This window comes from Lontra canadensis, unplaced genomic scaffold, assembly GCF_010015895.1.
Source record: "Lontra canadensis isolate GAN:19392208 unplaced genomic scaffold, GSC_riverotter_1.0 scaffold39, whole genome shotgun sequence".
Taxonomy (NCBI): Eukaryota; Metazoa; Chordata; class Mammalia; order Carnivora; family Mustelidae; genus Lontra; species Lontra canadensis.
Window position 1 is genome coordinate 8370816 of NW_022631033.1, and position 26515 is coordinate 8397330.

The 26515-nt window shown below is 36.7% G+C and overlaps 1 non-coding gene across 1 annotated transcript; it reads left to right on the forward strand.

The window, feature by feature from the left end:
* The first annotated feature begins 14892 nt into the window (after positions 1-14892).
* Positions 14893-14995, forward strand: LOC116874967. The gene has a single exon (XR_004384098.1). It is a non-coding gene; the product is annotated as a U6 spliceosomal RNA (small nuclear RNA).
* The last annotated feature ends 11520 nt before the right edge of the window (positions 14996-26515 follow it).

The following is a 26515-nucleotide window of genomic DNA, read 5'->3' on the forward strand; positions in this document are numbered from 1 at the left end:
ATCCATAAATATATTTTTTAAAATCCAGTTCAGGATTCGGGAGATGGAAGGTTTTTTCCGATGTGTTGATGTGAGGTATGGTTAGACTGATGTGTATTCAAAGCCGACCTGAGCGGGTCTTTGAGAAGCTCAGACCCTGGCTCTGTTCCTTCCCTTCTGTATGATTTGGGGCAAGTAGCTCATCTCCTTTGACCTTAGTTTCCCCACCTGTAAAAACAGAATAATATCAGTTCTTCCCTAATAGTGCTTGTGACAGTAACATGAGCCAATGAACCTAAAATTATTGGAAGATTTCTTGACACATACTGAGCATGATTAGTGGGTTAGGATCATCATCCTAAAGAAGGAAAGAGGCTTTAGGCATCTAAGGTGGTAACAAAGTAAAGATATGGAGGGCAGTGGTCTGCGTCGTGGACCACTATAGCGGTGTCTCAGTTTGGAACTTCTCCCTCTGGATTCTAGTATGTATCAGAAAGAAAGACAGAAAGAAAAAGAGAGAGGGGGGGGGAGATAAGACACAGAGAGAGACACAGGAATTTAAAAATTAAGAGTAATTTTTCTAAAATCTGAAAAGAGTGGAATAAAAATTATACCATTTTATGTCACAGAGTAGGGGAAATAGCCATTCTCCATCCTGTCACCCAGCTCAATTAAAAGATTGGTACAATGAAGCCACTAGATAGTGGCGATGGGATTCTGTGGTCTGTGGAGTGGCAAGGAAGATTACGTACCTGACAGGTCAGTTTGAAAGAACGTGATGTCCTGCAAGCAGGACTTCATTTTGTGCAAAGGCACAAAGAGTGCCAGAGGTTAGATGTTCCCTTTCTCTCTCTTACCCATACTCTAACCCCGTGGCTATCTCTCTGAAACATGCACACTTCTTCTGGAAACTGATGGCCCAAAATGCAGTAATTGCTCCAGAAACCACATGTCGGAATTTCTCCCAAATGGACAGTTCTCCAAGTCCCCAAAGTAGCTCAGGAAACTTACAGGGTGAAATGTTTTCTTTTATCTGAGTTTATCAAGTTCCCTCTCTAAACTCATCCATGAGTTAAAATCCATGGTATCCAACATATCTTAGGTTCTAACATCAGACAAGTCCAAAAGAGAAATCTCTGTACATCAGGGAGAGAGAATTTGTGAGAATATTCCTGTGTGGTAATTCTATAGATGTACTTCCAGAAAACAGTTGGTGATTCTAAACATTTTGTAACTACCAGAACCCCCAGCTTGCTGCCATATCACAATTAACTTAGATGATGTACTTTCTTTCACTACAAACTTCAAATGAAATTTAATAGTCAACTCAAATGTATTTCACTGATCAAGAAAACTAAGGTTAAATTAACATGGATTTGGGTCACTCTCCAAGACAAGAGAGTTTTACATTTGTTTAAAATGCCCACATTTCAAATAAAATTCAAAATTTCCTTTTGCAGTTAAGTCCTGACTAAAAATGCAAAGCTCTTAAGCATAGAGACCATAAAATGTCCTTCAGAACTGCAATATAAACATTTCTTAAATTTATAAAACCATTGAGGATTTTTATTGGTCACTTTAGAAATATTTTCCTTATACCTGAAACTAATGTGACTCTATATGTTAACTAATTGGAATTAAAATAGAAATTTAACAAGCCAAAAAGAAAGAAAAAAGATATTTTTCTTAATAATTAGAAAAACATACAGGTTTAGGAAATTTCAAAACAAACGGCTTTAATTTAAAGCCCATCTGATCGTATTTACCAAATTCCCTGATTAATCTCTTTCTATACCATGTGGATAAATTTTATCTTGAAAAATAAATTTAGATAATAAACCCTGAATAACATCTAAGGAAAATTCCAAGTATACCTTTAAGCAGGGAGCCAACTCTCTTGATTCGACCCTGAAATCAGCGAACTTTTATCTTTGAGATTAATATTTTAGACAAGACTAAAAGTGATCATTTCTTTTTTAAAGTTTCTCGCCAAATTACCAAGTCTGAACTGCGCATAAGTAGAGCCGTGAAACTGTAGCAAAAAGTAGGCTTAAATGGAATAGGATTCTCTCCCAGCTCACAAGCAATCTTTGGAGAGTTCAAGAATTTGTAACATTCTGTTCATGCAATCTTTTGGGAAAGCTTCCTGTCCTAGTTAAGTTTCAACATATTGTTGTCATGCAGAAACCAGCTTTGACTCCCCTGTCACTGGGCAACCAGAGAACTGGCCATCTGGACTTCTGGTTTGATAAAAACTTTGAGGGAGCCAGAAAAATCCTGCCAAGTAAAAGAACATAGCTCAAAAGGAACTCAGAAGAATCCTCAAAGACATGTTACATTCGAACATTGTTGTATAAACAACTTGGACTTCTCACACACTCAGACACACACACTTAAGATTCCAGTAGAAGGGCCTGGATTCAACGACGAAGTGTGGTGATTTGGGAGATGTCCTATTCTGGACACCGTTTTTCAGTGTGAAAGGAGAGCTATGAGTTGTTACACTGGGAGCACTGGAGGCTAGGACAGCCCCTGACAAATCCGATGGTGCAGTCATCCTGGTGATAATGAAAGGAGAAGTAAGAGATGTTCTTTTGGCTAAATAAATCCATGGAAAGATAAAAAGCATCGATGGCTGACTCGTGATTTCAGTCATAGATGCACTTCCAAGTTACCTCTAAAAATAACACAATCCTATGACCTAATAATTTCATCCATCATAAATTGTGACCCCTTTTCCAAACCTGAAAATGGCGTCAAGAGAAAACCACTTGCCAAAAGATTTATTTGGATCCCACTTGATGTGGTAGGACCTGATCCCCGCCAAATGGGTAATCACGAGTATAATGCCGACAGCATGAACTGCACATTTCCAAAAGCAAAGTATTATCTCTAAACAGTTGAAAACAAGTTAAATCTCAATATTCCCAAGGAACAAGTAATCCTGAACAAACTTTCAGAAGTGTTATTATTTAGCATTTGGTGTCACTGCTATAGAAAACTTGGAGGAACACAAAGATGATATTTTAGTCTTCCACCCAAAGAATCCATGCAAGCAAGAGACTGAAATTGTCCCAAGAAGGGGATGGGTGAGGTTTTTGCTCTGTGAAGAATGTGGAAGAGTCCTGACCCAGCAAGGGAATGAATCCTCAGAGACTGACAGAGAGGAGGGGTAGCAGGATCCAAGGGGGCTTGAACTCAGATGTCCTCTTGCAGGCCCTGATCTGAAGATGAAACCTCCCTGAGAGGACAAGGCAACCAAACTGTCTGAGACCTGAGACCACGTTTGTCCCCGCATTGCAATCCTTGGAAGAATCTTCAGGGGCCAAGTTAGCATGGAGGAATTGGAAGCCATAGCTTCCCTTTGTGAATAAATGGTCCGGGTAGGGACATCTTCTACCCAGCCACATCGTCTAAGTCTCTACCTTACTCCAATCATTACTGCAACTAACAGCTCTGGCACTTAACCTTGGCCCCACTCTGTGTCTCCTGCTATTTGCTCTAGGACACGCTTGGATGTATAATTATGAAAGTAAGAGAGAATTAGGAATTGTGAGGCAGTCCTAGACCAATGTGAGATGGAAGTCAGTGGGTTAGTAATCCGTCTTGCATCTCTCACATTGACAGTTCTAATATGCATTTCACAAAGCCCCTCAAATACAAGGCTGAATTCCATGTACCCATGCAAAATGGATCCTGAAATTTCCTCCCCTCTTTGTCCATTTTGCTCTTCCAGGGCCTTTATTGCTTTTTGCTGGGATAGCCTGTCTCCACCCAAAAGGAAACCTGTAGGCAAAGGATAGAAACAATTAAAAAGATAGCAGATTTCTCATCAGGCAGATTTCCTCCATCTGACCATGGAGGCAAGAAGGAAGGTGCATGATATTTTTCTCTTATTTTTTTTTCCTCTTTTAACACATTTTTTAATTTGAGTCTAGTTGACACACAGTGCTACATTAGTTGCAGGTATACCACATAGTGATTCAACTACTCTGTATGTTAGGTGACGCTCACCATATGTGTAGCTACCATCTGTCACCATACATTATTACAATATCATTGACTGTCTTCCCTATGTTGTGCCTTTCATTCTCATGACTTATTCATTCCATAACTGAAAGCCTGTATCTCCCACTCCCCTTCATCCACTTGCCCATCTCCCACCCTCCTCCCATCCAGCAACCATCAGTGTGTCCTCTGTTTTTATAAGTCTGATGCTGCTTTTTGCTTACTCATTCATTTGTTTGGTCTTGTAGACTCCACATATGAGTGAAATGATATAGTATTTGTTTTTTCAATCTGACTTATTGCACACCATGGAATACCATGTACTCCATGTAATATGTCATTGCAAATGACACAATCTCGTCCCCTTTTTATGGCTATATAATATTTGCATATGTACTCGTGTGTGTGTGTGTGTGTGTGTGTGTGTGTGTGTGTACACCACATCTTCCTCATCCCTTCATCTGTCCATTGACGCTTAGGTTGTTTACATATCTTGACTGTTGTAAATGATGCTGCAGTAAACATAAGGGTGCATATATCTTTTTGAATTACTGTTCTTGTTTTCTTTGGATAAATACCCACCAGTGGTATTGTGGGGTTATATGGTATTTCTATTTTAAGTTTTTGAGGAACCTCCGTATGTTTTCCACAGTGGCTGCACCAGCCTGCACTCCCACCAACAGTGCTCACGCACTTTTTTCTCCACATCCTTGCCAATACTTGTTATTTCTGTCTTTTTGGCTTTAGCTATTCAGACTGGTGGGAAGTGATAGCCCATCGTGGTTTTGATTTGCATTTCCCTGATGATTAGACACGACATTTTTCAAGTGCTGAATGAAAAGAACCATCAACCCAGAATTCTATATGGAACAAAAATGTCCTTTAAGAATGAGGGGAAATCAAGATGTTTTCAGCTGAAGGAAAACTACCAACAGACCTACTCTAAAAGAATAGCTAATTAATCAATTAATTAGTTAATTGATTAAAAGAATAGCTAAAGAATTTATTAAAACAAAAAGTAAATGATAAGGAATCTAAGGCCATCAGGAATTTTAAAAAGATAATAGTAGAGTAAAAATGTGGATAAACATAGATGTTTCTTTTCCTTGAGTTTTTAACTTATGTTTAATGGTTGAAACAAAAATTTAACACTGTCCAATGTGTTACTCAGTAACGTGTAGGGAATACTTAAGACATTTATATTATGAATGGGGGAAAGTAAGAGGATGTAGAGGAAGGTGAGATTTCTCCCATACTTCACTCAAACTGGTACAACCATCCAGAACTTAATTGACAGTTCCTTAAAACAGCAAACATGCAGAACATATTATGCAGCAGTCACAGTATTTGACATATATTCCAGAGAAATAAAAATTTATGCCCATGTACAAACCTCTACACAAGTGTTCACAGCAGCTTTAATCTGTAATAGTCAAAACAGAATAATCAAAAATGCTTCATGACAGGTGAATGATTACATGCACTGTGGTACAGCCGTACCACGGAATACTACTTAGCAGTAAAAGGAATGGAATATTGATACATGCAGCAACTTGTCTGAATCTCAAGGGCATTACGTCGAGTAAAAAAAGCCAATCATAAAATATCATATGTTGTCTATTTCAATGTAGGCAACATTTGCAGAATGACTGGAGAAACCTGTTAGTAGTTGCCCGGGGTTAGGGCTTGTGGTGGGAGCTGGAAAGGGGTTAAATGTGACTCTGAAGGGGTCACAGAAGCGAGATCTTGTGATGGAATAGGTGTGTGTCTTTACTGAGGTGGCGGGTACTCAAATGGGCCCAGTGGAACAGAACTACACACGCATCGTGCTAATTTCCAACCCTGGTTTTTACACTGTTTTTACACCAGTTCCTTAAAGTGTGCCCATTGGGAGAAAATATACCTTCTCTGTACTATCTTTTCATCTTCCTGTAAATCCATAAGAACTTCAAAATAAGTGTACAGGGGCGCCTGGGTGGCTCAGTGGGTTAAGCCTCTGCCTTTGGCTAAGGTCATGATCTCAGCTTCCTAGATCAAGCCCCGCATCGGGCTCTCTGCTCAGCAGGGAGCCTGCTTCCTCCTCTCTCTCTCTGCCTGCCTCTCTGCCTGCTTGTGACCTCTCTCTCTGTCAAAAAAATAAATAAAATATTTTTAAGAAATATATAAAAATGTATAAACAAATCCAGAAAGAGGGCTCACTGGGGCAACTTCTTGCTGAATTTTATCTCCGAGTAGGAATGCATACATGCTCACTATTCTGTCAGCTGTCGATTACTGTGCATACTTTAGTATCTTTCACAACGATCCTACTTTTCCCCCGATTGCTTATTTTGCACAATTTACCTTCCTTTTTGCTGCTTCACTCCTGTTAATGTAAGGTTCCTTCCACCCCTGACAGCTTTTAATTCTTTTTAGAAGATGAGCATTTTGCTCATTTCTTTCTTCTAGCACATAACATGTATTTTTCTAGTGTTTCAGTTAATACAGAACAGTTTGGACCAATTTCCCTAACAGTACTAAGCCACTGGCTCTTTTTTAATATTGCCTCCATAAAAGCATTTTTAAAAAGATATTTATTTGAAAGTGAGAGCATGCATATGCAAGAGAGAAAGTATGGGGGTGGGGGGTGGGGGCAGACTGAGCAGGAAGCCCGATGTGGGGCTCGATTCCAGGACCCTGGGATCATGAGCTGAGCTGAAGGCAGATGCTTAATGACTGAGTCACCCAGGAATCCCTCCATAAAAGCATTTAAAAAGAAACTGTATCTAAGAATAGAACTACCCTATGATCCAGCAATTGCACTACTAGGTATTTACCCAAAGGATACAAAAATATAGATCCAAAGGGCGACATGGACCCCAATGTTTGTAGCAGTATTATCAACGATAGCCAAACTATGGAGAAAGCCCAAATGTCCACTGACCGTTGAATGGATAAAGAAGAAGTGGTATATGTATACACAATGGAATACTATGCAGCCATCAAAAAACGAAATCTTGCCATTTGCAATGATGTGGATGAACTAGAGTTTTTTATGCTAAGTGGAGTAAGTCAATCAGAGAAAGACATGTGCGGATATGATCTCACTCATGTGTGGAATTTAGAAAACAGATAAACATATGGGAAGGGGGGTAAGAAAACAAGGAGAGAAGGAAACAAACCATAAGAGGATCTTAACTATAGAGAACAACCTGAGGGTTGATAGATGGGAAGTAGTGGGGATGGGCTAGATAGGTGATAGGTATTAAGGAGAGTGCTTGTTGTGGTAAGCATTGGGTGCTGTATGGAAGTGACAGATCATTGAATTCTACTCCTGAAACAAATAGTGCACTCTATGTTAACTAGCTAAAATTAAAAAAAAAAAAACCTGAACACAAGTTCACAAAAAGAGTCACATATTTTTTAAGAGGCCTTATGATTTTAGCTTTTACATTTAGATCTATATTTTATCAGTCATCATTGTGTGTGTGTGTGTGTGTGTGTGTGTGTGATTTGAAAAAGAGGATCAAAGTACATTTTTGCAATATGGGCTATAAAGTTGTTCCACACCATTCGTTGAAAAAACTTTCCTTCCCCCATAAAATCGCATTGACACCTTTAAATAAAATAAAATAGATAAAAAATTTGTATCATTTAAATAGACTTGAATAGCATAAAAACCTTTAAAATTAAATTTTGCCATTGTCTATACTCTATATACCTGTAAATTAACCACTAATAATGTATGAACACACGTGAATATATGTATGTATATATACATACACATTTGTATGTATACAGAACATATATGCAAATTAATACAGATTAACATAGCCTATAGAGAAAATATAGTTCATTAACACTGAGGAAATAGAAAGTATAAGTGTTATCCGAATAATGATGCTAATCAAAAATGTATCTTATTTTGAAAGGTACATGTAGTAGGTCAGCATCCAAGACAGTCAAGCTAGTGGCCAAGGGAAGAAAATAATATTCAAATTATTAGTTATCATTCTAACATGTCAAAATATTACTTCATGAGAACCAACTCCACAATTAGTTCTTGACTCTCTACCAAAGAGAAAATCAAATTCCCTAAAAATTAAATTTCTAAAATTAAAGCCCTCTTAACCTTTTTCATATGGCATAATTTCTTTAGTTGTCAGTAGTCCACTGAAAATACTGCTTTTGGGGAGGACGATGCCAAGTGCACTGAACAGGAAGCCATACATCTCTCATCAAACCTACATCTTTAGTCATGTTGGCAAGTTCTAATGCAATCATCTCAAAATACTCTTCACTCTTTGTATGTTTTTTCCACAACTGTCTTGTCAGGAAAGATAAATGGGATTAATTTTAAATTTTTGAAATGATGTATTGTCTTTAGGATTGCTTTGGAAATTTCTTTGCCCCTAAATATTGAAGGTAATATGAAGTAATTGGAGGTAATTTGACTAATGTGAAATATGACTACATTCAAGGAAAAAAAAACCAAAACCTTGAAAATATATCTTACCTGAATGGGTACAAACATTTCATCGATGATAATAGAGTTAAGTAATTATGAAAATAGATACAGTCATAAAGGAAAAATGCATAAGAATGGGAAACCCCACACCATCTTAATAAAAACAGATGAGGACAGAACAGAGTGTAATACTTCATGGACATTTGTTTTGTTAATCAGCACATTCCAAAGAATATACCTCTGTCAAAACAGGGCTGAATGAAACACAGGAAAATTGTTGGGTCTCCTGGCTGGCTCATTCGGAAGAGTATGTGACTCTTAATCTCAGAGTCATGAGTTCAAGCCCCATGTTGGGTGCAGATCGCTTAAATAAATAAATAGACTTTAAAAATATAAACACAAGAAAATTATATATATGATATGTTAAAAAAAACCGACAACAATAGTGTTTTATAAAGTAAAAGCACATCCATTCTTCCTATTTCAGACTCCCTGACCCAAAGAAAATAATAGGTTGGAATCTAAATAGTTTATCACTGGAAGTTTAAATTCACCAGTTTGCTGTGTCCGAGACAAAGAAATAATGGAGATACCATGAATGAGAACCTGTTTCTGCGTTCAAATTGCCAAGTACCTAGTTACCTGATTAATGAAGAAAAGAAATACAGATCATCAAAAAAACAGTATAATTTCCCTGCCATTTATACCAATTCTCCCCAAATTAATGTTTTTTCTCTATAGAGTGAGTTTTGACCAAATCCCAATTCAGGTGTCTCTCATGGATCTTGTATGTGTTTAAAAATTTATTTGTTCATATGGGAAATATTCTAAGATTTAAAATATATCTATTAGGGAATTCTATCTTGGGCTTACATACTAAGCCAAACTTGTCATTTCTAGAGGAGTATCTGACTGGGGAATTTTCTGGTTCAAACTATTCTGTTTATTTAATTTTTTACTGGTGTGTGCAGAGCTCTGTCAGGACTGCGGAAACACCTGTATTCACATTTACCACTGCTGTGAGCAGAGGGGAGATGAGAGAAGTGAGAGGTGCTTCACTTTGAATCTTCTCCCACCCTCCTTCTCTCTGCCCCTCTCTCCATTTAGGGACAAGGGGGGCTGATGGCTAGAGGGATAGCACAGAAACAGATCTGAGTCAAGAAGAAACCTTCTGAGAACAATAGATTTCAATTCATATGCAGGTATATGGATAATCTCCCAGAGTCACTGTCTTCATCAGGAAACCCTACAGACTTAGAATCTTTTTTGTTTGTCTGTTTAAGTTTTTATTTTAATTCCCATTAAAAAGTTACATTAGTTTCAGATGTACTGATACTTAGAGTCTTATACTATGTTCTAGACAGAGAGTGTCTACCACTGAGGGAGGGTCAGGATTGCAGAAAGACCTCCTGAGGTACAAGCACAGGGGGCAAAGGAATTTTAGGGTAGGACATGAGAACTAGGATCGAATTTGTAGGCCCTCGATCTCAAGCTCTGTTCATCAGTTCTGAAGAGAACACTTAAAGGGATTGTAAATACTAGTTATTTTCCCTGAAAATGTCATGCATCTATCAAAAGAACTAACTGAAAAATGCACTAAAATATTGGTTACTTGGCAACATACACTGAAAGTATGCATGATATTGTTAAAAATATTACTCAATTTTATTCAAATCATTTCTGTAGTACATAGTGTTCTTTAAACATTCTTTTAAGTACAGTTTTAAAGAAATCAATTTACATGTCTACTTCGCAACGTCTTTCAAAATGTGCATGCTTCAGACTCTGCACCGTTGACTCTCTGACCCCTTCTCTTACTACCTCCGTTTCCTCTCCCCAGCCACACTGCCTCTCTGCTTATTTCTCCAACATGCCACACATGCTCATGACTTAGGGTCTTGGCTTAGCTGTTCTGTCCATTTGGAACTCTCTTCCTAGGAAGCCTCTCCTTTAAGTAGCTATTCAAACATCACACACTCAGTAAGGTTTACCACTCAGTGTAAAAGTGCAGCCATCCTCCCTCCAACACCACCTTCTTGACCCACTGTCATACCCTGCTCTACCTTTTTTTTCCCCCCTTTTTCCATTTCACTCATCATTTACTTTTCTACCTTATAAATATCTCATTCATTGGGTCTGTGTTTCTTTTTTCATCTATGTTTTATCTCCTCCAGCTAAGTGGAAGCTCCATGTGGAAGGGGTCTTTATGTTTCTTATTCACTGAGGTGTCCCAGTTTTCCAGAATTCATGGTGCAGTGTAGGTGCCTGTAATCAAAAAAGATTTACTGACTCAATGAGTGAGTGACTGAGTGACTCTCTCATTTATTCTGAATCTTACTCAAAATATTGGGATGTGTTAAGAAGGGAAATGATTTTCAATGAGAAACAAATCCTTTGTAGTTCAAGTTGTCTCAATTCTTTAGTTTTGATAAAGCCAAAGAATGATTAAAAAGACATTTAAGAAAACAAGCTAAAGAATGCACAGGAACATAGAGATTTTCCAGATTATTTTAGACTGGACAGGAGCAGAAATATTTAAGACCTCTGGCAAAGGAAAGAACATAGAAGGAAGCTATGGAGGATACTGGTAACCTGCTCACCAAATCCATTTCCCTTAAGGACACAGCTTGTTACTGAGACAATATCACTGAGCCCCAGCCAACTGAATGTTGGAGAAACTGATGTGCTTTGCTTCCAGAACTAGTCCTTTAAAAACTCCTCCTTTGTGATTCTCTATGCCCATTGTCCTTCCCATGATGCAGACCAGCATGGTAGCCCACAAAGTCACCTGTTGAACATGGCAGCACTGCAAGATGAAGGAAGCCTGGATCCTGGAATCAGGGCTTGGAGGGTTTCATGCCATTGTGATGACCCATTTGGATTTCACATCACATGAAGTATGCTTTTCTTGCTTTAAATTACCGAGAATGTTCAGTTCAAGTATTATGATAGCTAGTATTACCTTGAGTAATATAGGAATGTTCCTAGTATGTTAAATAGGAAAAATTTTCTTTCAGGGACTAAAATGCTAGCATAGTGTAACATGAAGAATCCAGACAGAAGTCTGAGAATCCAGAAGATATAAAAGATGCTTTTTCTTGCAATGCAAGATTATCACATACAGTGAAGGTTTCAACAAATGTTTCTCATAGGCCTCCTCTCATCTTTAGAACTCGGCTGACATTTTTGTGATCAAAGAGAGAACAGCCAGATTATCTGAAAAACTTGCTTCAGAAAGAAATGATACAGGAAATTCATGGTTGAATTGTGGAGGTCTTCATTGTACCATCATGGGACTATTTTTTTAAAAGGATCTATGATTTTTTTTTGAAAATTCCTTCTTGAATTAGATTTGGCTTTCAAAAAACAATTGCCTGCCTAAGCTCAGCCTCTAGCATTTAAGATTCTAATCATTTTATAAATCTAGTACACAAAGAAGCCCTCAATAATAATTTATTTTTCAGTTACAACAAGTTTTAATAAGATAAGTGACTAACAAATCTTCAGTTTAGTTAAAGTCTGTTAGACTCCAAAAACATTACCTTTATAAATCTGTTTCATTTGGAGCTTCAGAAGAGTTTTAAACATATGAATCTTTTTCTAAAAAGTCACCAATTCACATATCCTAGAACAGAAACATCAGTGAAACACAATTATTTATTTATTCACTTTAAAGATTTTATTTATTTGACAGAGAGATAGAGAGCACAAGTAGGCAGAGTGGCAGGCATAGGTAGAGGGAGAAGCAGGCTCTCTACTAAGCAGGGAGCCTGATGTGGGACTTGATCCCAGGACTCTGGGATCATGACTTGAGCCAAAGGCAGCTGCTTAATCAACTGAGCCACCCAAGCGCCCCTGTAATTTATTTATTGTCTTTATGTAATTAGCATATTTACTTATGCTTGCTGGTGTACAACTAGGAAATGGTCAAGAAGCTTATATATGTTATCACCTGCTTGCGAGGAGGTTAAGATGATATTCTTAACTGACACTTCCACCTGGAGAATATTCTTGCCACCTAAAACAACAATATGCTCTTCAGAAAACTAAGGATGAATATTTTAAATATTGGCATGCAAGGTTTTGACACAGATCTGTCATTTTCCCATATTATATATCCCCATATTCATTTTCTTTTTTATCATGTGAAAGGATAACTAATTCCATAAAGAAGTAGTGGTTTACATCAGCAAAAGCAATAGTGAAAGAGAATGGCTCTGAATCTACAAGAATGTCTGCTTACAATGTCCCTCTTCCCTTCTAATCACTGTCACAAATTCAAATACTCCCACCTTTATAATCTCCCCTTTTTCCCTTCTTTACACATAACCACTTCTTCTTCTGTATTCCCTGAGAGGTTAGTTTGTACATCTATTTTAACATTAGATTACTAAATTATAATTATTTACTTAAATTTCTGACTTGTCTAACTAAATACGTGGAAATTAAACAGCACACTGCTGAACAACCAATAAATCAAAGAAAAAAATCAAAAGGGAATAAAAAAAATTTCAAAACAAATAAAAATGGAAACACTACACATCAAAACCTATGAGATGCTACAAAAGCAGTTCCAAGAAGGAGGTTTAAAGAGATAAAATCATATAGTAAGAAAATAGAACAGGGGCGCCTGGGTGGCTCAGTGGGTTAAAGCCTCTGCCTTCCACTCAGGTCATGATCCCAGGGTCCTGGGATCGAGCCCCACATCGGAGCCAGCTTCCCCCTCTCTCTCTGCCTGCCTCTCTGCCTACTTATGATCTCTGTCTGTCAAATAAATAAATAAAATCTTTAAAGAAAAAAGAAAATAGAATAATCTCAAATGAACAATCTAACTTTATACCTCAAAGAATTAGAAAAAGAACAAAATAGGCCCAAAGTTAACAGAATAAGGGAAATAACAAAGATCAGAACAGAAATAAATGAAATAGACACTAGAAAGACAAAAGAAAAGATCAACAAAACTAAGAGCTAGCTTTTCAAAAAGATAAACAAAATAGACCAGCTTTTAGCTAGCCTAAGAAAAATTAAAGAAGATTCATAACTAAAATAAAAAATGAAAGAGAAGACATTGCAACTGATACCAGAGATATTCAAAGGGTCATAACAGACTAATATAAACAGTTATGCTCCAGCATTTGGATAACCTAGAAGAAATGGCCAAGATGGAATCATGAAGAAATAGAAAATATGAACAGATCAATAGTGAGTAAGGAGTTTGAATCATTAATCCAAAACCACACAAAAGAAGAAAACCCAGGATCATATGATTTCACTGCTAAATTCACCCAAATATTTAAAGAGCAATTAGTGCAAATCCTTCTCAAACTCTTCTAAAAAATTGAAGAGGAACAAACATTCCCAAACTCATTCTATGAGGCCAGCATTACTCTGATACCAAAATCAGATAAGGACACTACAAGAAAGGAAAACAAACCAATATCCCTGATGAAGAGATAGAAGAAAAACTCAACAAAATATTAGCAAAAAGCATTCAAAAATACATTGAAAAGATACACAAAGAGAGATTTATCCCTGGGAGGCAAGAATAGTTCAATATATGCAAATCAATAAATGTCACACACCTCATTAATAAACGAAAGATAATCATACAAACATCTCAATAGAAGCAGAAAAAGCATTTGACACAACACAACATCCTCTTGGAATAAAAGCCCTCAACAAAATGGGAATAGAAGGAACATATCTCAACATAACAATAGCCATACTTGATGAGCCCACAACTAACATCACAGTCAGTGGTGAAAGGTGGAAAGGTTTTCTTCTAGGGTCAGGAATAAGAGAAGCGTGCCCATTCTCCTTACTCTTATTCAACATAGTCCTGGGAGTCCTGGCTAGGCAAATCAGGGAAGAAAAAGAAAAAGAAAAAGTATCTAAAGAAAAAAAGAAGTTAAACTTGTCTTTACAGATGATATGATTTCATACACAAAAAATCCTAAAGACTCCACCAGAAATCTATAAGGTCTAATTGACCAATTCAGTAAAGCTGAAGGATACAAAACCAACATACTGAAGCCAGTTGCATTTTTATACACTAATAACAGAGTATTCTGAAAAGGGCTCAAGTAAACTATCTCGTTCACAATAGCATTAAGAACAATATAATACTTACAGCCAAATATAACCAAGAAAATGAAAGATCTGTACACTGAAAACTGTAAGACTTTGATGAAAAAAAATTAAAGGCGATACAACAAATGGAAAAATATCCTATATTCATGGATAGAAAGAATATTGTTAAAATTAAGCCATCTATACATTCAGTGCAGTCCCTATCAAAATTACTATATCATTTCTCATAAAACTAAAAAGAATACTATTAAAATATGTATAAACTCACCAAAGACTGAATAGCGAAAGCAATCCTGAGAAAGAACAAAGCTGGAGGCATCATTAAATTTCCTGATTTTAACCTATACCACAAACATACACTGTGCTCACTTGGTCAGCAAAAACTATGCTTAAATTGGAATGATACGGAGAGGATTAGCATGGTCCCTGCACAAGCATGACACACAAATTCATTAAGTTTCCTGTACTTTAAAGCTGTCATAATGAAAACTGTATGGTACTAGCATAAAAGTAGACACAAAGACTGGTAGAACGGAATCTAGAGCGAACCCTCTCTTATGTGACCAACTAATATTTGACACGGAAGCCAAGAATATACAAGGAAAGGATCAATGGTTCTGAGAAAACTAATTAACTTCATTCAGAAACATGAAATTGGACCCCACCCTTGACATCGGACCACCCCAAATCTCTAATCGAATTCCTTCTCCTCCACCATCCCTCCTGTGATATCTCATTACCCTGGCCTGCCCGCGGCAAGAATCTGTTGAATCCTTTTAGCCAGAATCCTCCCTTATCCCTGATGTTTCTTCTACGTAATTTTCTATATCCGCTGACCCCAGCCTACTTTTTGGGTATATAAAAATCTCCATTTGTCCATGGTGTATTCAGAATTGAGCCCAGTTTTGAACTAGGTCTCTTTTCTCCTATTGCAATAGCTCCTGAATAAAATCTACTTTTACCACTTAAACGACTGTCCAGCCCTGATTTTCTTTAATGGTAGATCAAAAGTAAAAAGATAGAGGGTGCCTGCGTGGCTTAGTCGGTTAAGCATCTGCCATTGGCTCAGATCATGATCTCGGGGTCCTGTTGAATCCCATGTCTGGATCCCTGTTCAGTGGGGGAGTCTGTTTCTCCCTCTCCTGCTGCTGCCGCTCTCTCTCTCTCTCTCTCTCTCTGTCAAATAAATAAATAAATAAAATCTTTTTTAAAAAAGGTAAAAAGATAGAAAATGTCATACTATGCAAACGCTAACCAAAAGGTAGTGAGGATATCTGTGTTAATATCAATTAACAGTGACTTCAGAGCAAGGAAAATGACGAGAATTAAAAAATGATGAAAAGGTCAATCTGTCCATAATACACAACAGTTTAAAATGTTGTCTTCATCTGAAAATGGAACTTCAAAATATATAAAGCAAAATCAGCTTGAACTGAAAAGAAAAACAAATATCCACAATGACGGTTGCTGACTTTAATGCTTCTTTCTTGGTAATTGATACAAAAGGTAAACAGACAGCAAGGATGTAGAATATATTTTAAACTTCGATACCAACAAAATCAAAAACTTCTGTTCTGCAAAGACATTAAGAGAATGAAAAGCAATAGCCTGAGAGACAATCACTGCAAATCCCACACCTCACCAAACATTTGCATCCAAAAGATATAAATAGCTTTCAAACATCAGTAATAAGAAAAAAAAAAAAAAACAAGTTTTTAAAATGGGCAAATGATTTGACAAATAGTTCACAAAAGGCATATGAATGTCAAACAAGTACATGGAAAGATGCTTCACATCATTTGTCACAGGATTAAGCATAATAAGAGTGGCAGTGCATTCTCAAAATGAAATAATGTTCAGTTGGATACACTCTTTAAGTATTAGAATAACAAAATATGGAAAACCAGGAGAAGCTCCATGTCTTGCAGTAAAAATATTTACAACTTTCCTTTCACTTCATGTTGTAAAAAGGATGGAAATAATAGGAATGTCTTGGAATGTCTCAGTCGGGTTTTGAAATGAAAATTCGTGAAATATATCATTGTGCTTTCTCCTATTTTATGTGTGTTTGTTACTGATATATTATTACCATCGCCAAAATAAAGATAGAATACAGTCTTAAAATGAGAATTTGTGAAATATTACATCATTGTGCTTTCTCCTATTTTTATATATGTTTGTTGCCGATATATTTTTACCACCTCTGAAATAAAGATGGAATAGGAAATAAAGTCAAAGGTGCATTTTTCTCTATGCTGTTGAATAAAGAAGAGTACATTTAATATAACACAGAGTATGCGAAATCCAGAATCTGAGAATTCTAATAATTCCCAAATATTTCTGCTGTTTGGATATGCAGAACACTTTTGCTAGGGAGAATTCATTCTCAATGTCTGACTTGGTTTAGATCTTACTAAAGAATTGTTTCATCTCTAATATTCCACACTGGTATCTTGTACAAGAAAAGACACTTCTAGATAGAGTATACAGTAGCTAAAAAAAAAAAAATCTACAAGGTGATCATCAATACATAAAATAATTCTGATAATAAAAGAATCACTTTGTCTGTAGCATATAATTATTAACAGTTAATAACATATTCAACACATATTCTAGGCACTTGGGCAGATGCATGAAATTAATTATCTTCATGAATCTTTTGAACACATGTATCACATAGACATATTTTGTTATATCAATTTTATCTATGATAAAACTGAGTTTAAAGAGTGCTACCCAGAGTCATACAATTAGTAGAAATAGGGCCGTGAGCCCCTAAATATATATACAAAATTCTTACCATCATATTCCCACTAACAGCAAATGCTTAGTGAATAGTAGGATTTTAAAAATCATTTTAATTAAGTGATTACTTTTATATTCATTTTTTAAAAATCACTACTAAAATCTCATTTATTTGGGTAAAATTTGGAAAAATGATTGCAAGTATCTCTTGAAGTGTTTGTAACAGCAAATGTAACAGAAGGATTCTATTTAACGGGGAGTATCTTGTAGTTAATCTGCTGGTTGACCTCAGAAGATCTATGAGGAAAGCAGAAGCATTTCCAGAGGTTTCCAAGGAAACAAGTTCTTGATTAGAAAGAAAAGAATTAAGTTCTGCAGCTCTGGCAAGAGTAGAGACTGGAAATGTTATTAGAGGCATACCTCACTTTGTTGTGCTTTGCTTTATTACATTTGTTTTACAAATGTTTGTGGCAACCCTGCATGAAACAAGTCTGTAGGCACAATGTTTCCAAAACCACTTGCTCACTTCCTGTCTCTGTGTCACACTTTGGTAATTCTCACAATATTTTAAACTTTTTGATTATTACTCCATTTCTTAAGCTGATCTGTGATCAGTGATTACAAACTCTCTGAAAGCTCAAATGATGGTTAGCATTTTTTAGCAATAGAGTATTTTTGTTGAAGTATGTACATTGGGTACTTTAGACATAGTGCTAGTGCACACTTAGTAGGACAGAGTGTAGTGTAAACATAACTTTTATATGCACAAGGAAACCAAAAATTTCATTTGATTCGCTTTATTACAATATTTGCTTTATTGCAAGGATCTGGAACCCAACCCTCAATATCCCCAATGTATACCTACAGTACGGTTACAAGATCACTTGATCCTTTGTTAAAAGTAATGAATTTTATACTTCCTTTTCTGCCTGCCTTCTTTCTATTTTTGTACTCGTTTTTGCTACATTAGAAAATACTAAGACATGTTTACAGATAAATTTTTATTATCTTAACATCTATCATACTGCCTTCCTTTCTAAATTTCCATTTTAAATGTCAGCCTAATACATTAATTTGAACCTATCTGTCATGGAGATATAGGGAACACTTCTGAATCTTCTTCATAATTTTTTTAATGCAAACATTTCCACTCAGTACTTTCACTGTTGTAAATGAGCTTACTGGAAGAAGAGCTCACTGGCTAATATCTAATTATAATGGCATAAATAGTACCAGGACCATCACCTCTGCTTTCCTGCAGTGGCTCACCAGGTACCTTCTGTGACCTCTTGTCCACAGACAGTGGGTCATGGATTTGTAATAACTGCCATTAATTAAAAAGGATGGAGCTTTGTTTCTTAATCTCCTTTAGAATAAATGTCCTGATGTTAATTGCCTTACTTTTTTGCACTGGTTAATTTTTTGTCCTTTTCAAAGTATGGCAAAGTGAGGTTGCATCCTAGCAAAAAAAGTTTTGTCTTCAGCAGAAGCCAGAAATTACTGGCTTAAACTGTTAAATATTTAATTACCTATCTTATTATCCTGGCTAGTTTACCATTTAGCATTGAGTTTATAGAAAATATCAAAAAGCATGAACAAAATCCCCCTTTCTACAGTATGTGATATATTAAATATGGCTCCAGTGGGTTTCCTTCTGTATTATTCTCTTCAATCTCTGTGCCAAATAGGAAAATGAGAGATCTCACTCTGAGTTCTAAAAGTTGTCAAATATTAGCATCTTGAGATTTCTTCCTCCAACAAATCTAGTTTTCTCCCCTTGACATGCTTTCTCCTCATGAAAAAAAAAAAAATCTACTTTCTGTTTGAAAATAGTGTCTGACTAGCGGCTTCTTATATGGCACCAACATGCTCTCTGCCCTTTGTAACATCTAGAAATCTGGAAAGACTTTCCCCTACCCCACATTGACACTTGATTTTGAGGCTGCCAGAGTTCTTGCCTAATCCCAGGAAGCAAAAGAGCCAAAAGTGAGAATGTGGAGGAGAAAGAAGAATACTGACCACAGAATGCAGTTGAGGGCACAGCCCTTCTCAGCCAGCAAGACGTGAGGGCAGAACCAAATCTGGAGTCTCAGATTAGTGCGGATTCCTTGTTTTCAGAATGACAAAGATCCCATCTCAGAACTCGTAAATGAGAGTCTAGAAGAATTGTACTTAAAACTGTCCATAGAAACCATTCTTTTTCTTGATTTCTGAGAAAGAAATTTCAGCAAGCCTCATATAGCCCATGAGCAATTTAAACAACAGTCTACACTACCCATCTCCTCTAAACACCTCACCGAGCTAAATCACTCCTACACCAAAAGTTAATGAATGACAGTGGTGCACTATTGCAAACATCTTTCAAACCAAGGGAAGAGAATTCAGTTTCAAAATAGTGTGAAATTAATTAATGGGATGGTGGGGGTATTTTTGATTGATTTAGTAATAAAGATAAAGCCAAATATTTATTTTAAGACCATGAAATATACATGAGCACCAAAAGAGCGATGACACCAAATTGGTCATTTAGAAATACTATATATATGGAATTTCTGGTTCTCGCATGAAGTCTTAGGTAACTACAACCCATTCCTTCTGCTGCATATAAACAAAACTTTACACAAAACACAAAGGACAACCACCTGGGCATTCTGAACATTAAACATGACAAGTAGATTGCGGAGGGGACTTAAAACTTAGAGAAGCAACTTTGCGACCTGGGTTTTCCATTTTCCCTCTGTCTTTACTTTGTTCCTGTTTTTCTGGCACCAGGAAAAGCAGATGCAGTAGAGGGAGAATCCTCCAGCAAATACAGCCAGAGAAGAGGACTCCATAGTTCTATATATAAACCACCAAAGTCTCAGGCTCAAAACTTGTGCAAGTTGTGTGTACCCAACACAAATGCAGATGAGCACACCAAAGGCTTTGAGAACTGAACTAATACTACAACAACAGTGTGCGAAGGGCACGATGAATTTGCAGTTTGCAGTCCAAACAAAAGTGAGTTGCTTGCTTGCACAAAATAATAATAATAAAAAATTGAAAAGCTATCAGTATTTTACAAATAAGTGTAACAGAAGTCAGTGTCCATTCAACATATTCAAAATGTCCAGGTTCCATGTCAAAAACGATTTCACATACAAGAGCCAGAAAATGTGATCACTTCTCAAGGGAAAGGCAATTAACTGATTCCAAACTCAGGATGGTTCCAAACCTGAAATGAATCAGAGAAATACAATAAAATAGAAGTTTTAGCTGTTCTCTGCCTGGGGACATATAAATATGCTCAACTTAAAATGACTGGGAGATAGAAGGTCTCAGAAATAGAAAACATTTTTAAAAATGTATAAAAGTTATTAAATTTTTTTAAAAAATTAGAATTGAAAAAAATTCAATGCCTCAAAGTTTTTGAACTCTGGATGGAATCAAGAGCAAAATAGGAGATGACGAAGGGAGGTGTTAATACACTTGAAGATAAGAACAAATTTTCCAATCTAATTAACAAAGAGAAAAAATTGGAAAAAATGCTTTAGGAGTCTGTGGGACAACATCAAAAAGTCATGTATGTATTATTGGAGTCTCAGAAAGGAAAGAGAAAGATATTGGAGCAGGAAAATTATTTGAAAAAATAGATCTGAAACCTTCAAAAAATTGAAAGAAATGTATTAATAGATTTAGGAAACTCAGCAACACCAAAGAAGAAACTTAAACACAAATGCACACACACAAACACATACCCAGGCATCCAGAATCAAAGTACTAAAAGACTAAGATAATGAAAAACATTTTGATGACTTCTTCCTTTGCTATATGGAAGCTTTTTATTTTGATGTCATCCCAATAGTTTTTTTGTTTTTATTTCCCTTGCCTCAGGAGATATATCTAGAAAAATGTTGTGATAGCCCATGTCAGAGAGATCACTACCTGTACTCTTTTCTAGGATTTTTATGGTTTCTGGGCTCACATTTAGGTCTTTATTCTATTTAATTCATCTCGTACTATTGGTGGAAATGCAAACTGGTGCAGCCACTCTGGAAAACAGTGTGGCGGTTCCTTAGACAGCTGAAAACAGAGCTACCCTATGATCTAGTAATCGCACTACCAAGTATTTACCCAAAAATACAAAAACACTAATCCAAAGGGATACATGCACCCCAGCTAAATTATGGCAACAGCCCAAGTGCCCATTGATAGATGAATGGATAAAGAAGATGTGAGCTATACACAATGGGATATTATTTATCCATAAAAAAGAATGAAATCTTGCCATTTGCAAAGACGTGGGTGGAACTAGAATGTATTATGCTGAGCAAAATAGGTCAGTCCGAGAAAGACAAATACCATATGATTTCACTCGTGTGGAATTTAAGAAACAAATGAGCAAAGGGAAGAAAGCGAGAGAGACAAATCAAGAAATAGGCTCTTAATGGAGAACAAACTGATGGTAACTGGAAGAGAGGTGGGTTGGGGGGTGGATGAAATAACAGACGGGGATTAAGGAATGTGCTTGCTGTGATGAGCACAGGGTGGCATAAAACTGAAACTAACAGAACACTGTATATTAACATACTGGAATTAAAATTTAAAAAATAATGATATAAAAAGCCATTCTGAGAGCATAAAGGGAAAATGACACATTGAATATGGGCCACAGATTTCTCATCAGGAGCCCTGGAGGCCAAAAACCAGTAGAACACCTTTAAACTATGAAGGACAAGAACTGTCAACTAAGAACTCTACACCTACCCGAAGTCCCTTTCGGGAGTTAGTGAAGTAAAAGTATTCTCAGATAAAGAAAAACTGAGAGGATTGGAGTCAGAAGTTCTGCTTTACCAGAAATACTAAAGCAAAATTCTTCAGGCAGAAGGAAGTGATTCCGGGGACACACATGGGTCTTTAAGAATGCAGCAAGAGTAAACAGAAATTGGGGTGCCTGGGTGGTTCAGTCAGTTAAACATCTGTCTTCAGCGCCAGTCATGATCTTGGGATTGAGTCCCACCTTGGGACCCCACACTGGGCTCCCTGCTCAGTGGGAAGTCAGCTTCTCCCTCTCCCTCTATCTCTCTCCTTCCCTCTGTCCCTCTTCCTTCCGCTTTCTCCCTCCCCTTCTCCCCTTCCTCTCTCTGCTTTCCTCTGCCCCTCCTTCTCCCCCTGCTCATGCTCTTTCTCAAGTAAATCCATAAAATAATTTTTTAAAAAAGAACAAACAAATGATGATTAGGATAAAAATAAAGGACTGCTTTTCCTCTTAAGTTTTTAAAATATAGATATGACTGTTAAGAATAAAAAATGATAATATTGGCATATAGGGGTTGAGTGAGTATCCGTGTCATACGGATGACAACCATGACATAAAGGTCAGTAGGAAAGGTACTGTAAAGTGGCCAATATAACCACAGGCTTTCTGCATTGTACCTGATGTCGTGCAGTACGGCAGTATGAACTCCAGGTAGGGGAGGGAGGCATACTGTAATTCCTAAAGAAACACTTCAAAATTGCAAAGAAATCTGACCATAAAAATAGTAGCCTAATTTAAAAAGAACATTTTTTGAAAATCAAATAATCCAAAAGAAGGCAGGAAAAGGACACAGAGGAACAAAAACATAAGAAGACAAAGAGATAACAAAGAAGATGGTAAACCTAAACCCATCCATACCAAAATCTACATTGAAAGTTAATTATTTAAACACTGTAATTAGAAAACAGGTACTGACAGAGTAGGTAAAGAAGGAAGAGCTCAAAACATGTTGCTTAAAAGAATCCAATTTTACATATAAAGTCAATGATGAAAATAAATGTATGAAAAAAACATATAGCATGAAAATCAGCTGAAAATGACAATATGAATGCAAACTTAAATAGTCTTAAGGACCAGATTATAACCAGAGATAAAAAGAGACATTTCACAATCATAGATGCACCTCATAACAGAGTTTAAAATACATCAAGGAATGGGAGAAAGCTTGAATGCATGTTACTAAATGAAAAGTAGCCAATCTGAAAAAGCTCATTTATTCTCTGATTCCAACTGTATCACATTCTGGAAAAGGCAGAACTCTGGAGGCAGTGAAAAGATCCGGGGTTGCCAGGGGTGGAGGGGTGAGGGATGAATAGGAAGGACACAGGGGTTTTAAAGCAGTAAATCTTCTCTGAATGGTACTACAATGGTGGATAAAGGTCATTATACATTTGTCAAAACCTGTAGAATGACAACAGCAAAAGTGAGCCATAATGTAAACCATGAACTTCGGGTGATGATGTGCTAATGTTGGTTTATTGATTATACTAAATGTTCCATGGTGGTGTGGGATGTCAACAGTGGGGGAGGTTGTACATTTATGTGGGAAGGGAGTATATGGGAATTCTCCGTACTTTCTGCTCAGGTTTGCTAAGAGCCTACAAATCCTCTTAAAAAAAAAAAAAAAAAAAAAAGTCTATTTAAGCAAGTACAAGGATGGGGCGCCTGAGTGGCTCAGTTGATTAAGCTTCGGGACCCTGATTGTGGCTCAGGGAATGATCTCAGGGTCACGAGATGGAGCCCTGCGTCTCTCCCTCTGCCCCCCATTCCCTCTTTAAAAAATAAAATACAAGGAGTAAAATCATGAAATTTAGACAAAACATTCAAATTTCTTGAAAAACTTTGAACAGAACTGGCAACAAGAAAAAGCATTACATCTTATTTGTTCCGTAGCTGTTAAACCATAATTAAAGAACAAGTCAGGCCCAGACGGCTTCAACAACAGGAAAGGATGACACCGGTTTTGACAGAACAGTGTTGATCTTCAGAAATTCCTCACAAAATAGAAAATGTGGATAAACTCCCCCCCCCCATATTCTAACGTGACTATTACAAGAAAGAAAAAGTAGAGACTAGTCTTCCTTGTGAACATAAACTAAAAGTTACTAGGTGAATACAATATTGGCACATCAGACGCAGTCATATATAAAAACAATAACACAACACGACAGAACGGAATTAATTTTGGCATGCAAGTTTGGTTTCAATCTGAAAAGAAATCAGTACACCTTACTGAAGAATAAAAGAAGAAGAAAAAAAGAAAATTGAACATGATTACTTCAATAGATGCAGAAAAAAGTGTTTAATAAAGCTCACTTTAATAAAATAAAGTTTATTAAAAATAAACAGTTTAATAAAGTGTTTAATAAAACACCTGTTCGTGATAAAAATCCTAGAAAACTACAAATAGGGATACTATTCATTAATCGGATAAAGAGTGAATTTAAGAGCGCCTGGGTGGCTCAGTGGGTTAAAGCCTCTGACTGCGGCTCAGGTCATGATCTCAAGGTCCTAGGCTCGAGCTCCGCATTGGGCTCTCTGCTCAGGGCGGAGCCTGCTTCCTCCTCTCTCTCTCTCTCCACCTGTTTGTAATCTCTGTCCGACAAATGAATAAATAAAATCTTAAATAAAATAAAATCTTTAAAAATAAAAAATAAAAATAAATTGTATGTGGAAAGTCAGAGTCAAGAATAATTAACTCACTCTTGATGATGAATAAAGTTGGAGGATCTCCCTACCTGGTATCAAAACTTACAAATCTACAGTGATAAGACAGTATGGCATTAGGGCAAGATTTGAGTAAAGTGCATAACTGGAACAAAATAGGAAGTTCAGAAACACATCCATACATACATGACCACCTGTCTTGTGAGCTAGGTGGCACTGGAGGGAGGGCTTTTTTTTTTTTTTTTTAAGATTTTATTTATTTATTTGAGTGAGAGAGTGAGAGGGCATGAGAGGGGAGAAGGTCAGAGGGAGAAGCAGACTCCCCATGGAGTTGGGAGCCCAATAGGGGACTCGATCCCAGGACTCCGGGATCATGACCTGAGCCGAAAGCAGTTGCCCAACCAACTGAGCCACCCAGGTGCCCCGGGAGGGCTTTAAAAAAAAAAAAAATGGTGTTAGATAAGTTGAATATGTATAGTGGCAGGGGGGAGTAAACTTGACCCCTATTTCATGTCATAACCCAAAAAACTACTCCAGGTGAATTCTAATCTTAAAAGTGTAAGGCCAAGCATTAAAGTTTTAAGTAAAACACACAATAATATCTTTATGACTTTGGGACTTGTAAAGACTACTTAAATAGGACACAAAACCCTAACCATAAAAAAGAGATCCCCTATTGGAGTTCATTAAAATCATGACCCTATAGGTTCATCAAAAGATATCATTATGAGAGTAGAAATGTGTAAAGGAATACACGTATCTTACCCATATATATACCATCTGTATATTTATATGTATTACATACATGTCTATGCATATCCAGAATATAGAAGGAACCTTCACAAAGACTGTTTAATAGACAAATGGACAGAAGAGATGATGAACAGGCATTCACAAAGGAATATACTCGAATGGCCAAACATGTTCAATATCATTAATCATCAAGGAAACACAAATTAAAACCACAATGAATACCACCCTATGCACATGAGAACGCTAACATGAAACACATGCGTGTGATGGGAACAAGTGTGAGTGAAGATTTGAAGCAAAGAATCATCTTGCGTATTGCTCTGGGGCATCTGCATCTGCGCCAAAATGTCTTGGGAAACTGACTTCCAGTTACCACCTCTCAGCTACTAGCTCTAACTATGATGCAACACTTTTACTCTTAGTACTATACCAAAAGATGTATATACATATCCCCAGCAGCTTTGTTTGTGATAACCGTTTACATGAATGTCGAACCTCGAAAAATACTGTAGGGTGCTGGGAATCAGAGTGGTGATTCCTTTGGGGAGGGAGGTAATGACAGGTAGGGGCCTCGGGGAAGTGTTCGTGGTGCCAGAATTCTCTATATGTGGTGCTAAGGGATGGTTATGCAAGTGCATTTCCTTAATAATTCATTTTAGATCTGTGCATTTTATGTGATTATACTTCAGTAATCCAGGTCTGCTCAAAAAAATGAGATAGACCACTTAACACGATCCTTCAGGAATGAACATTTTATCAGTATTTACTTGAAAATACCACATGGTTCAGAACTCCGGCCCCACAGGCCTGAATGTAGAAGAGATCCAATTTTAAAGTAGTTTATAAACTAATTAGTAAATTACATAAATTCCAATTGATATTTTTCCAAAGAGGCTTAATCATTCTATGTGTACCTAGTTAACATGCAGAAGTATAGCATTGTCATAGGTAAGCTTTATTAAGTCATGTTTGCCTCTTGTGTCTATAATTTTTTTAAATTAGAATAGGGAGAAGAAATGATTGAAAAA